At 39.1% G+C, this 10,699-nt stretch overlaps 1 protein-coding gene across 1 annotated transcript in view; it reads right to left on the bottom strand.

Annotated features, from left to right (window-relative positions):
- The window catches only part of GIPC2 (GIPC PDZ domain containing family member 2), an 81,196-nt gene that overhangs the window by 21,987 nt on the left and 48,510 nt on the right, over window positions 1-10,699 (bottom strand). The window lies entirely within an intron of this gene.

Genomic DNA, 10,699 nt, shown 5'->3' with positions numbered 1-10,699 from the left:
GGAAGGAAGGAAGGAAGGAAAAAAAGGAGAGAGAGAGAGAGGGAGAGAAAGAGAGGGCGGGAAAGGGAGAGAGGGCAGAAGAGGGAAAGAAGGAGAGAGATAGTTGAAACTGTATAGATGGGAAAAATGAAGTTATAAGGAATAAAAAATAAAACAGTCAGCTTTATTTTAAGGGTAAAGAGGTGTATGTGGCAGGACAGCAGAGGCAGAAATTCAGCGGGACTTCATCAAGGTCACGAAGAAGAAGTCATGTCTTGACAAAAGAGAGGGACGGAGACACTTGAGTACTTACCTTCTGCTTGATGCTTCATATATAAAATCCCATTTAATACCCATATCAATCTATGAGGCAAGCTATAGCCTCATTCTACAGAAAAAGAAACTGAACTAAGGAGAAGAGCTGGGATTCAAATCTGTATGCTTTCCTCAACGACACTGTAATATCACACCTCTTGGAAGCATAAGGGATAAATTCAGAGGTGACACACTAAGAGAAGCAGGGTTCTAAAGAAAAAGAAGCTGGAAATAGTTTCCAAGAAAGGAATTGCTTTCAGGAGGCAAGCAAGAGACCATGAAGCAAAAGTCCACAGTCACTGCTTTCCTTACACCTGTTCTGTGTTTTATATTTGTTTTTCCAATGCACCTAGAGTCACTGCCCTCCCAATACCAAGCAATAATGTAAATGAGTGAAAGGGTAGGGTAGGGACTGAGGATAACTGGAAGGGGTGTGTCCTAACTAGGACACTCCAATAACTTATTGCCCTGTGGGAACGTAGGCATTGCACAGCCAGATCAACTTGTTTGCAAAGAAATTGGATACTCAGAGTTTTTTATGAATCTCCTGATTTTAAAATTTTGGCAATTGAGTCAAAGTTTTAAAAACAACATTTTGGCAAAAATAAAAGAGATCTGTGGATCAGATTCCAACCGCAGGCCAGCAGTTTATAACTTCTGCAAATATCCCCCACGTCTCCTTGAGTGAGGTCTCTATGTGGCAGCAGTTTGGGACAAGGACGGAGGAGGAGGTGGAGAAATGCTGCACTGAGTTCCAAAAAGGAATCACAGGACAGACTAGTAAATAAAGAGATAATAAGGTCTCAAGACACAGGCATCAAGTGGCTGGCATGAACATATTCTTACTGACTCTGAAACTAGAATAATTCCCATCTTCAGCAAGTACTGTTTGGCTGTGGGAAATCTACTCCCAAGTGATTAAGGATTTTACATAGTAATTTTAACCTGCATTCAGGGACAGAATCACCAAAAACAAAAAACATGTTTTCCTCTGAGAATGAACTTATTTAGAATTATCATAAGTAGACCAGATCCCCCAAGCAAAAACCTATAAATGGTGGCTGATGACGTTAATACTAATCATGGTGACCAGAGAGATTCTCAGGAGACCAGAGCTGCATCAGCAAGTCTACGATGTTGGCCTTGCCAGTGACACTGTACCTCGACTGAAAAGAATGGAGCAACACAAGCAAGATGCTCAGCATAGACTTTCCAAAAGCGTGCCCAAAGAAACAGACAAGATCTGTCTGCCGTCTGTACTGTCCAAGATTCTGTACCACTCAGCAAGGTGAATATTCTCAGTGGAGTCGTGTATAAACCTAAAGTGGTCAAGACAGTGTCAGCTTGATGGCAACAACCTTCGGGATAAACAACCTTACGCGCCCCTACTCTCCTTACCACACACACACGCACCACCCCACTGCGATTTCACTAAGAAATCTACTCAGTATAATTGGCCCTCCCATAATAATTTCCCGCAAGGTGGGAGATGAACTGCTCGTCCACCACTTCACATATATTTCTAACGGTAAAGGTGAAACACCAGCATTCTGACTTAGCCATAAGTCTCTTGTAAGTTTGGTGAGCATGATATAACCCTGGAAAATTGAACAGGTCTGGAAACACTGAAAAAAATAAAAGGTTTCTGAGATTTACAAAGCTAAGGACCTGGACTTTGGAACGTGAGAACTTCATGCGGGGATTGTCATCTGTGCTTGAGAAGTCAGTCAGCCTCGCTAGAGGATGTCTCTATCTTACCTTGCCCTTAACCTGTAACACCAGTAGTTCAAAGGGAACATGTGTGTAGAATGGAAGGTTTTCTTAAATTAATAAGCTTTATTTTTAAAGCAGTTGTAGGTTCACAGCAAAATTGAGCAGAAAGCACAGAGAGTTCCCATACACCCCCTACTCCCACACACACACGGCCTGCCCACTGCCAACAGCCCCACCGCAGCAGCACAGTTACAGTCGATGAACCTACACTGACACATCGCTACCACTGAGTCCACGGTTTACATTAGGGTCCACTCTTGGTGGTGTACATTCTCTAAGTTTGAACAAATAATGACATGTGTCCACCACTGTAATGTCATACAAAATAGTTTCACTGTCCTGAAATCTTCTGTGCTCTGCCTAGTCAACTCAGACTTCTTTTTATCATTATGTGTTTCTTAAGCCTTCTTCTCCTGGAGAGTAGTCTCTCACAACTAACTAACCACTTGGTGGCACCAAAGCAAAAGTTAAATTTTAAGTTCTGACTTGGAGGCCTCCAAAAAGGCAGTTTTCACTACTAAGGAAACAAGCTACTTTTCTCTATGATCCTATGATTCAGGGATATAAATCAACCAAGTTACGTAAAAATAGGCAGGATAGTTCTGTTTACCCACAGGGCAATAAACAAGTTCTGGGGTTTTTTTTTGTTTTTTTTTGTTTTTTTGTTTCTTTTGAAGATTGCGAATGTTTCGGTCTGGCCTACTTTCAGGATGCTGGCCTGTCTGAGCATGTCTAACCAGGCCAAGCCCTAAATCAGTCACTTCACTTCTCATGAATGGATCTGCATGGGGCCTTTCTCAGGGCTAAATGATGAGAGGGATGTATTTCAAACAGTAGATGCTAGTAATCGGCCTGCAGCCAGCTGGATTCATTGGATTCCCCAGGGGTCTCCACTCCTGTGAAGCACAGTGACTATCAGCCTCCTGCAGGTCACTTAGGGCACAGGACACTCATAGCTTTTGGGCGCACAGCTGCTCCCACAGTCATCAAGCAGCAGTTATGTTTGTTACCAAACACTTTTGTGGCAATTGTATCTGTTACTCCAATTATGTAATTTAATTTAAAAGTGTATGAGCTGATAAGTGTGAAACTTAGAGTTATTATTGCTAGGAAAACTAGGTTAACTGCTTTGGAAAGACTCCATAAGAGTAAGTTGGAAAAAATTTTTTAGATATGGGCAAGATGATGCTAAGAGATTAGAAAAAAAATTTAAACATTTCACATATCTGATTTTCAAAAATAAAACAAAACCCATAGATATGCACTGAGGGTTGTGATTACATAAGAAAGACAACAGAACTTCAATTTGTGTCCTCTACTCAAAGAAAGGGTATTTTACAACAAAAGAGTGGTAAAAGAATGTACATTTGTAAGTCTTAAATGTTTACATGTACTTGCATCTTTTTTTTTATAATACCCCATTTCAATTGGCATTTTCAATAGACCAACCCACAGTTTCTACTATATCATGAAGGTCAGGTGGAGAGATGGAAAAATGGAGAAGGCAGAAAGATGTCTGTCTCTAGTCATACCTTGAACCCTAAGGAAAGAAGAGGGGCTGACAGAAGCCAACACCCTGTTTTAGCACATGCAATAGCACTTAGATCCCCCAAATCACACAAGATGACACAGTGGGGAGGCTGGGCATTCTCCCACTTCTGCATAGAATGAAATCTTGTTCTAGTCTCACAAGGACCCTGGTTGGGCTGGAGTACAGATCATAGCATTCATAGCAGAGGCAGAGCCATAATCTCAATGAGAGGTGGGCACAGATGGACACAGCTTAACACCCAACAGTTGCTCAGACATGGACTTGAGAATCAACTTGAGTTAAAACCCCAGCTCTTCTACTTACAAATTGTGTGAACTTAAAGAATAAGTCCTTATCTGTAAAATAAGAACAACACCTGCACATGGTGTTGTTTTAAGCATCTGAAGAGCTAGTGTATGAAAGGTGCTGAGCCCAGTGGCCTTGCTCATGTTAGAGAGTGTTGCTGCCACGTTTCTTCTGCTGATCCCTTTCAGCCTGGAGAGATATCTGCTTTTCCCACTGCCTCCCCACCAAAACCATATGCAGTAGTTTTCTCTCTCAGAATGAAAAACATGCAAAAGTCTCTCTTCAAATGATCAGAAAATTGTCACTTCAAATACAAAGACCTATTTTTTATTCTATTTTCTCTCTTCTATAAAACTATGATTTCCCCCCTTCAATTTTAATTATAGGAGGGTAAAAACAACAGATGACCTTCCCATGGCTCCACACAGATTCTACAAAGTGGCCAAGTTTAAGCCCAGCCCCTCATGGGAGCACTTGGCTATGAAGGCCCTCCAGCATCCATGTCATTGGACGACCTCCTCTCCAGCCAAAAAATCCCCTATGAGAGTTACAAGACAGCATGTGGGCAAACAACCAGACATATCACCATTCCATCCCAGAAAAGGAGACATATAGCCCCTTTCCCCTAACTACCCATGTAGGATGAACTAAGCTTCCTCACCAAATTCATTAATCCATTTCCATAATTCCATCTCTGGAGTTACAAGGCATCAAGAGAAACATCAAAACAGTGGCCAAATGGCAACTCAGGCAGGACTTTGTGGGACGTATATACCAACGATCTTCAGCGTTACAGGGGCAGAAATGCTTTGCTTTTTTTTTTTTTTTTTTTTCTTAGTGTTCCTAGAGCTGACCTGAATCTAAGGGATTGATTCACACTAACCAAATACAGATGTCATCACATCAATTTATTAATCTATAGGGAGGGATGGTATCAAAGGTCCAAGTGGGCTTTCATGCTTCATTCTTAGGAGCCTAAAACATCCTGGACAAAGTGATGTCCAAGCAGAGACCCAACCACCCAAAATTAAGACAGCAAGGCTAAGTGGGAAAAGGGAAGGGAAAGGGAAAACATTGCAGGCCATGAGTTGAAAAACTCCAGAAGCAAGGAATGGAGAGCTTATGCTTCAGAGTCCCTCCCAACTGGGTGACTCAGTTCACGAGGCCTCTAATCCCTCTTGGGAATGATTCACTTGAAACTTTCTTCCCACGGAATACCTGAGAAACTTAATATGCACAGATGCTACCAGAGTAAAGGACTTGGGCAGAAAAGACAATTCTCTTAGGTCAAAGCTGCAAACAAGTAGTTCGCAGTTATATGTGGTCCAGACATGTTTATGGAATGTGTAGTATTTTCAGATTTTTTAATTATTTGCCAACTTGTAGAAGTTATGTGATTTCTAATAAAAATGAAAATTTTAAGTTTTTCTTGGGGACTGACACATTTCTACAAAACAACAGTAGTTAAGGTCAACAAATTTCTTGAGATCTACAGCTCTTAGTCGTCATTTTTAGACAATCTTTCAAGCTGTAGTTTTCACACTACAAATGGATAGCAAGTATTATATGGATAGCCATTCTCTATACTAGTGTCATTCTTAGAACAAAATCTTATTTTAAAGGAATAAATATGCACACACATACATACACTATAATTCATCTAAGGACAACAATGTAGATCATCTGGGGAAAGTCCATTTCAAGGTAATGTCTTTTTTTAACTGAGCATTTAATATGTCCCAGGTAACAGAAATTCTTTACATGTTCTTATTTAATCTTCACAACACTATTATGAGATAGGTATTATTCTAATGTTATAATTGAGGGCACTGAGGCTTAGAGAAATAAAATAATTTCACCAAGGTCAGAGACAACATGGTAAGTGGTAGAGCTAGGAAAAAATAAAAAATAAAAAAGCCAGGCAGGTCTATTCCAGAGCCAGTACTTGATTTTGCATTCTACTAAAGATTATGAGTTGCCATTGGTAATAGACATTAGTTTGTCATCTTCTCAGTACCCACTGGTCATTTGAGGATCACTGGTTCAGGGGAAGCTGATTGCTCCCATCTTCAGGGATGGGACACAAGAATGAGCCAAGCTAATCGATCTCATTCATCACAGTGATTGTTTCAGAGTTGGACATGTGACCAAAGTTAGTGAAGTCTGAATGAATCCAAGGACTTTTGCTAGAAATTCAGAGACAAGGACACTCTCCTTTTCTGTTCTTTGTGAATAAGGAAGGACATTATCCCAGCAGTTACTGACCACCATTTGGGGACCTAGTGTAGAACTAGCCTTAAGATGATCAACAAATGATGAGCTGATGCCTTGGGCAGTAGAGAAGAAAGAAAGGGCAAGAAACTGGGTCCTGATCACTCTATCTGGGTCCTACACAGACCTTTGTTAGTGCCAGCATCATTCATGGACAGTTGATATATAGGATTTTCTTTTCTGCATAAGCCAGTTAGGTAGGGTTTTCCACTATCTCCATCTGAAAGACACCTCACAGATACAGAATTCTGTCCAAGCAGTGAAGCAATCCTTTTTAAAAGACCTTTCAATGCTTGGACATACACAAATGGCACTGTCCATAACAGCTCATGTGCTCCCTACCCTATTTCCACCTTCCACATACATACAATACACACAAATACACACACATGCACACACGCGCGCTCGCGCTCGCTCTCTCTCTCTCTCTCTCTCTCTCTCTTTCTCTCTTTCTCAGAATAGATGACAAAATCTAGCTTATGTCCAGGAATTTAACATTTTAACTAAACATTCCCTTTTTCCATGTGTTCTTCCTCTCTCCAACATTTCTCAGAATATCTATGGGTTTGGTTTTGTTTTTTTTATTCGGCTAGTAGGATGCTAAAGCAAAGCAAGGAAAAGTAGACAAGAGGATGCCACGTGCACAAGGCGTCAGTTGTCTATTGGATCAAAAAAGCTGGCAGCATATAAACCAACCCCATAAAAATAAAAATAAAAAACACAAAGTTGCTCTTAACTGTTTCTTTGATGAGAATGAGCAATGCATGACAAGTGTTAGAAGTAGAACAATTGTGTCCAAAAACTTCTTGTTCTTTAGTTAAGGTGTCATTTGAGAAAAACTCAGCCCTGTTTTTATAACTGCCTGAAATTACATCTCTGGGAAGAAGTTTCATAGCATTAACCCAGAGAGGACTATGTTTAAAAAAAAAAAAAAAAAAAAGATTACAAACCTCTAAACTCCAATGTGTGAAATTAAAAAAAAAAAAGTGATAGCGAAAATATTTTATTTTTACCCTTTTATTCTCCTTTTATTCTATAATATGATGTTATCGTGGGAATTCAAAAAAAAATTGTTCACATTTATTTATTTTTTTATTAAGCGAGGCAACCTTTGGTTGACCTCACAAATTGCAAGGACCTTGTCAGTTTACAGTCCCTTATTTTTATTTTTTTTATTTTTTACACCTACAGCACCTAATCTTCCTAGGTGGTCTCCCATCCAAGCACTAACCAGGCCCGACCCTGCTTAGCCTCCGAGAGCAGACAGAATTGGGCTTGTTCAGGGTGCCATGGCCGTAGAAAAAAACTTGTTCACTTTTATTATGGTTTATTACACATATTTTTCCCCAGGGTTTTAAAAGGTTAAGGAAAGTAGTTACAAAACAATTCTGCCAATTTAAAGAGTCAATACGATGTAATATTCTACCACATTTCTAACGTGAAACCACTTATAATGATATTAAAGAAAACTGTTTACAATGAGAATAATCATATAGTTAAAAGTTATAAAGCCACTAAAAATAGAATGATTCAGTTTCTCTACTTCCTAACCTAGGAATGCTAGCTTTCTTTTATAAAATAATTGTTTTCTGGTTAAGAAAGTTAGTATGTTCATTTTATATTTAAAATGTAAAAAACACAAGAAGTCTAAAGAAAGAAGTTATTCATAAACTCAACACCTAAAGAAAACAACTGTTAACATTTCAATATGCATATACTACAAGTCGTTTTTCTCCTACATTTAAAGACAGTCTTTACAAATGAGATATTACTGTACATTGTTTTATAATCTGCCTTTTCACTTAACATATCAAAAAAAATTATACATAAAGGGAAGTGCTTTTTTGCTTAACTTTTTCTGAAAACATACTCTGACCGCAATTTTGAGCATAATTTGTTAAATCCATTTTCCTACAATTATATAACAACCCCCATTGTACAAATACTTTCTGGTAAAATATGTATAATTGGTATAATTGCTGTTTTTCTAATAAGTTACACTATATCTATACTAGTCAGACAAATTAAGAAAGCCACCTACATTTTAGCCTCATTTTTGACCTTCATTTTGCATTGCTATTTTAATTGTTAAGCTTAAAAACAGCTGAATGCTCTTATTTAGCTTCTACTCATGGTTGATATTTGAATGCTCCTTAAACATAGTTCTAAGAGATCAATCACTGTTTAGGGTAAGTGTTTTGAGAAATACAGATTGCAAAGTTTTTGGTATTACAGGTTACAATAATTGCATTTTCTCAGATTAAAAATATGAGCATTTAATAAATTTTCTTTTAATGAGAGTTCACAATGTGTATGAAAACGGGTTCAATGGAAAGTGATCTCAGAGTGATCTGATCATAAATTCCTAAATGGGTAGTCATGTCCTAGGCATATAACTTTTCAGTAAAAGATTTATCTTTGCTTAATTAAGCAAGCCTTGTCCATTGTTTCTATGCATCTAGGTTAACACACCTTTAAAAGGCCTCTTTTCAGATCCCTCAGAATTAAAACTACCCTCAAGAGAGCACGTGTGATTTTGTTAACTATCTTGTAATCCAAGCACTACCTTGCATCCCCCCACCTTCATGTAATCATCCTTATGTTCTCTCCTTAATTCCAAATGGATGCAAAAAGCTGCAAGCTGCCATGCTGAGAAGCATTTTTCTCAGTCTGTTGAGATCTTGCTTTCAGGAGTATCCTCTATTTGGCTCAAATAAATTTTTATAAAAATTCTTTACAAGTTTGAACTTACTTACATAGACAATAACTATAGTAGAAAAGAGTGGATATTTGCCTAGGTGTTTATCCAGCTGGGTTTTTATATTGGACTTATCAGTTACATTCAGCATTCACCTAACACATCTGCCACATCCTGCAAAAGAACTTGGCTCTTCATTTATCTTCTCCCACAGTATCTTTGTGATAAATGCCAAATCCATGTCTAGCTAGATGTAAGAAAGGCAGAACAAACTTTATAACATAAAAAGATGATTAAGTGGCATGTTCTATCCCCAAAATTTATCATTGTAAACCCTTTCAACCTTTGTCAAAAAATACATGAAAGAGTGCCACTTTCAGATAAAATGCAAAACATCTGAAACTGAACTTCTCTCCCTGACTTTCCCTCTCAAATTATTTCTACATCACGACTGCCTCATTTCCAATTATCACTTTTATCACAAGCTCTGAGGATAGAAATCTTGGGAGTCACATTTGCTTCTTTTGAATCTCTCCTCTCCCCTTTAGCTAAACAGCAAACTACCTCCTACTTCCATTTCTGCCTTTGCAGTATTACTTGGGCTTTTTCCTTTCCTTCAAATTCCCACTGCTGCCCCTAATCCCAGCACTTATCCTTTACTCCCGAACTGCTGCAGCAGCCTCTTACATAGTTTCTCCTCTAATATAGCTACACTGTTCTTCTGGTCTTAATTCCCCAAATTCTATTTCGTCGAGTCACTCTTCAGCTCTAATACCTAAATGATTCCCTACTGTCCTCTAAGCTTAGGTCCCCCACCTAGTTTTCAGAGCTCCTCTGAATATGGCCTGGAACTGCTTTTGCAGCTTGATTTGCACAGTCCCTCCAAGGCTAGGCTCTTTCTTCACTGTCCTGAACACTTCCTGCAAAAAAACCCTCCTTCCTTATCTATACTTTCCTTATCCTCCAAGGCCAAGTTCAAGTGCGATCTTCTCTAGGAATCACTTAACCTAGTCCAGCCTACTCATATCTTTCCCTTCTCTGAGCACTCATTTAAATTTCTGTAGTAGATTTAAATTTTACTCCACAATTCTGGAGAAAAAAAAAATGTTGGATTAAATCTAACTTTAAGCTTCCTGCTCCACAAGTTTGGTGAGAAACTGAGTCTTGATTTTGCTTTAGAAGTCTCTTTCTCCCCCCTCAGGATCCAGAGGGCTGATGTTATGCACAATTTAACACAAATTCTACCCCGAAGCTCTATGCCCAAGTCAGCGTGACCAAACCCAGGGCACAGGGAGTTTTTCACCTCAAATTACAAGGCCACAGCTCTTAAAGCTCTAATATCCCTATGCTACTCTATCAGGAATCCTGTCACCTCTCAAGGGAAGTTACATGGGAATGGGACACTGGTCTCTTACACAAGTGGGACCTGCCAAAACCATCTGTCTGTGGCTTTCTCTTAGGGGAAGTTCTTCCCAATCTCACCACTTCTCCCAACCACCATCACTCTCTAAGCCTTAGAGCGCCTCCCAATCATGAACGAGTCTGCTCTCAGATGAATTCCACTCTGTTTAAATCTGCATTCCAGCACATATCATAGTTCTAAAGAGGAAGTAACACATAATGTTAAGAGCACAAGCCCGGAAAGCAAGCAGGACTGGAGTGTTATCTTTGCACCTCCTACCCACAACTGAGTGACCTCAGTGAGGTATTTAACTGACCAAAGCCTCAGTTTACTTATCGAGAAAAACCATCATAGGAATGGCATGAGGATTAGATCAGGCCCTAATAGTAGCAGTCCTAATAGCAATGACTAACATTTATGTAGC

The sequence above is a fragment of the Pteropus vampyrus genome, unplaced genomic scaffold (genome assembly GCF_000151845.1).
Source record: "Pteropus vampyrus isolate Shadow unplaced genomic scaffold, Pvam_2.0 Scaffold22, whole genome shotgun sequence".
Taxonomy (NCBI): Eukaryota; Metazoa; Chordata; class Mammalia; order Chiroptera; family Pteropodidae; genus Pteropus; species Pteropus vampyrus.
Note: the sequence above shows the minus strand (reverse complement) of the source record. Positions and strands in the feature narration are given on the sequence as shown.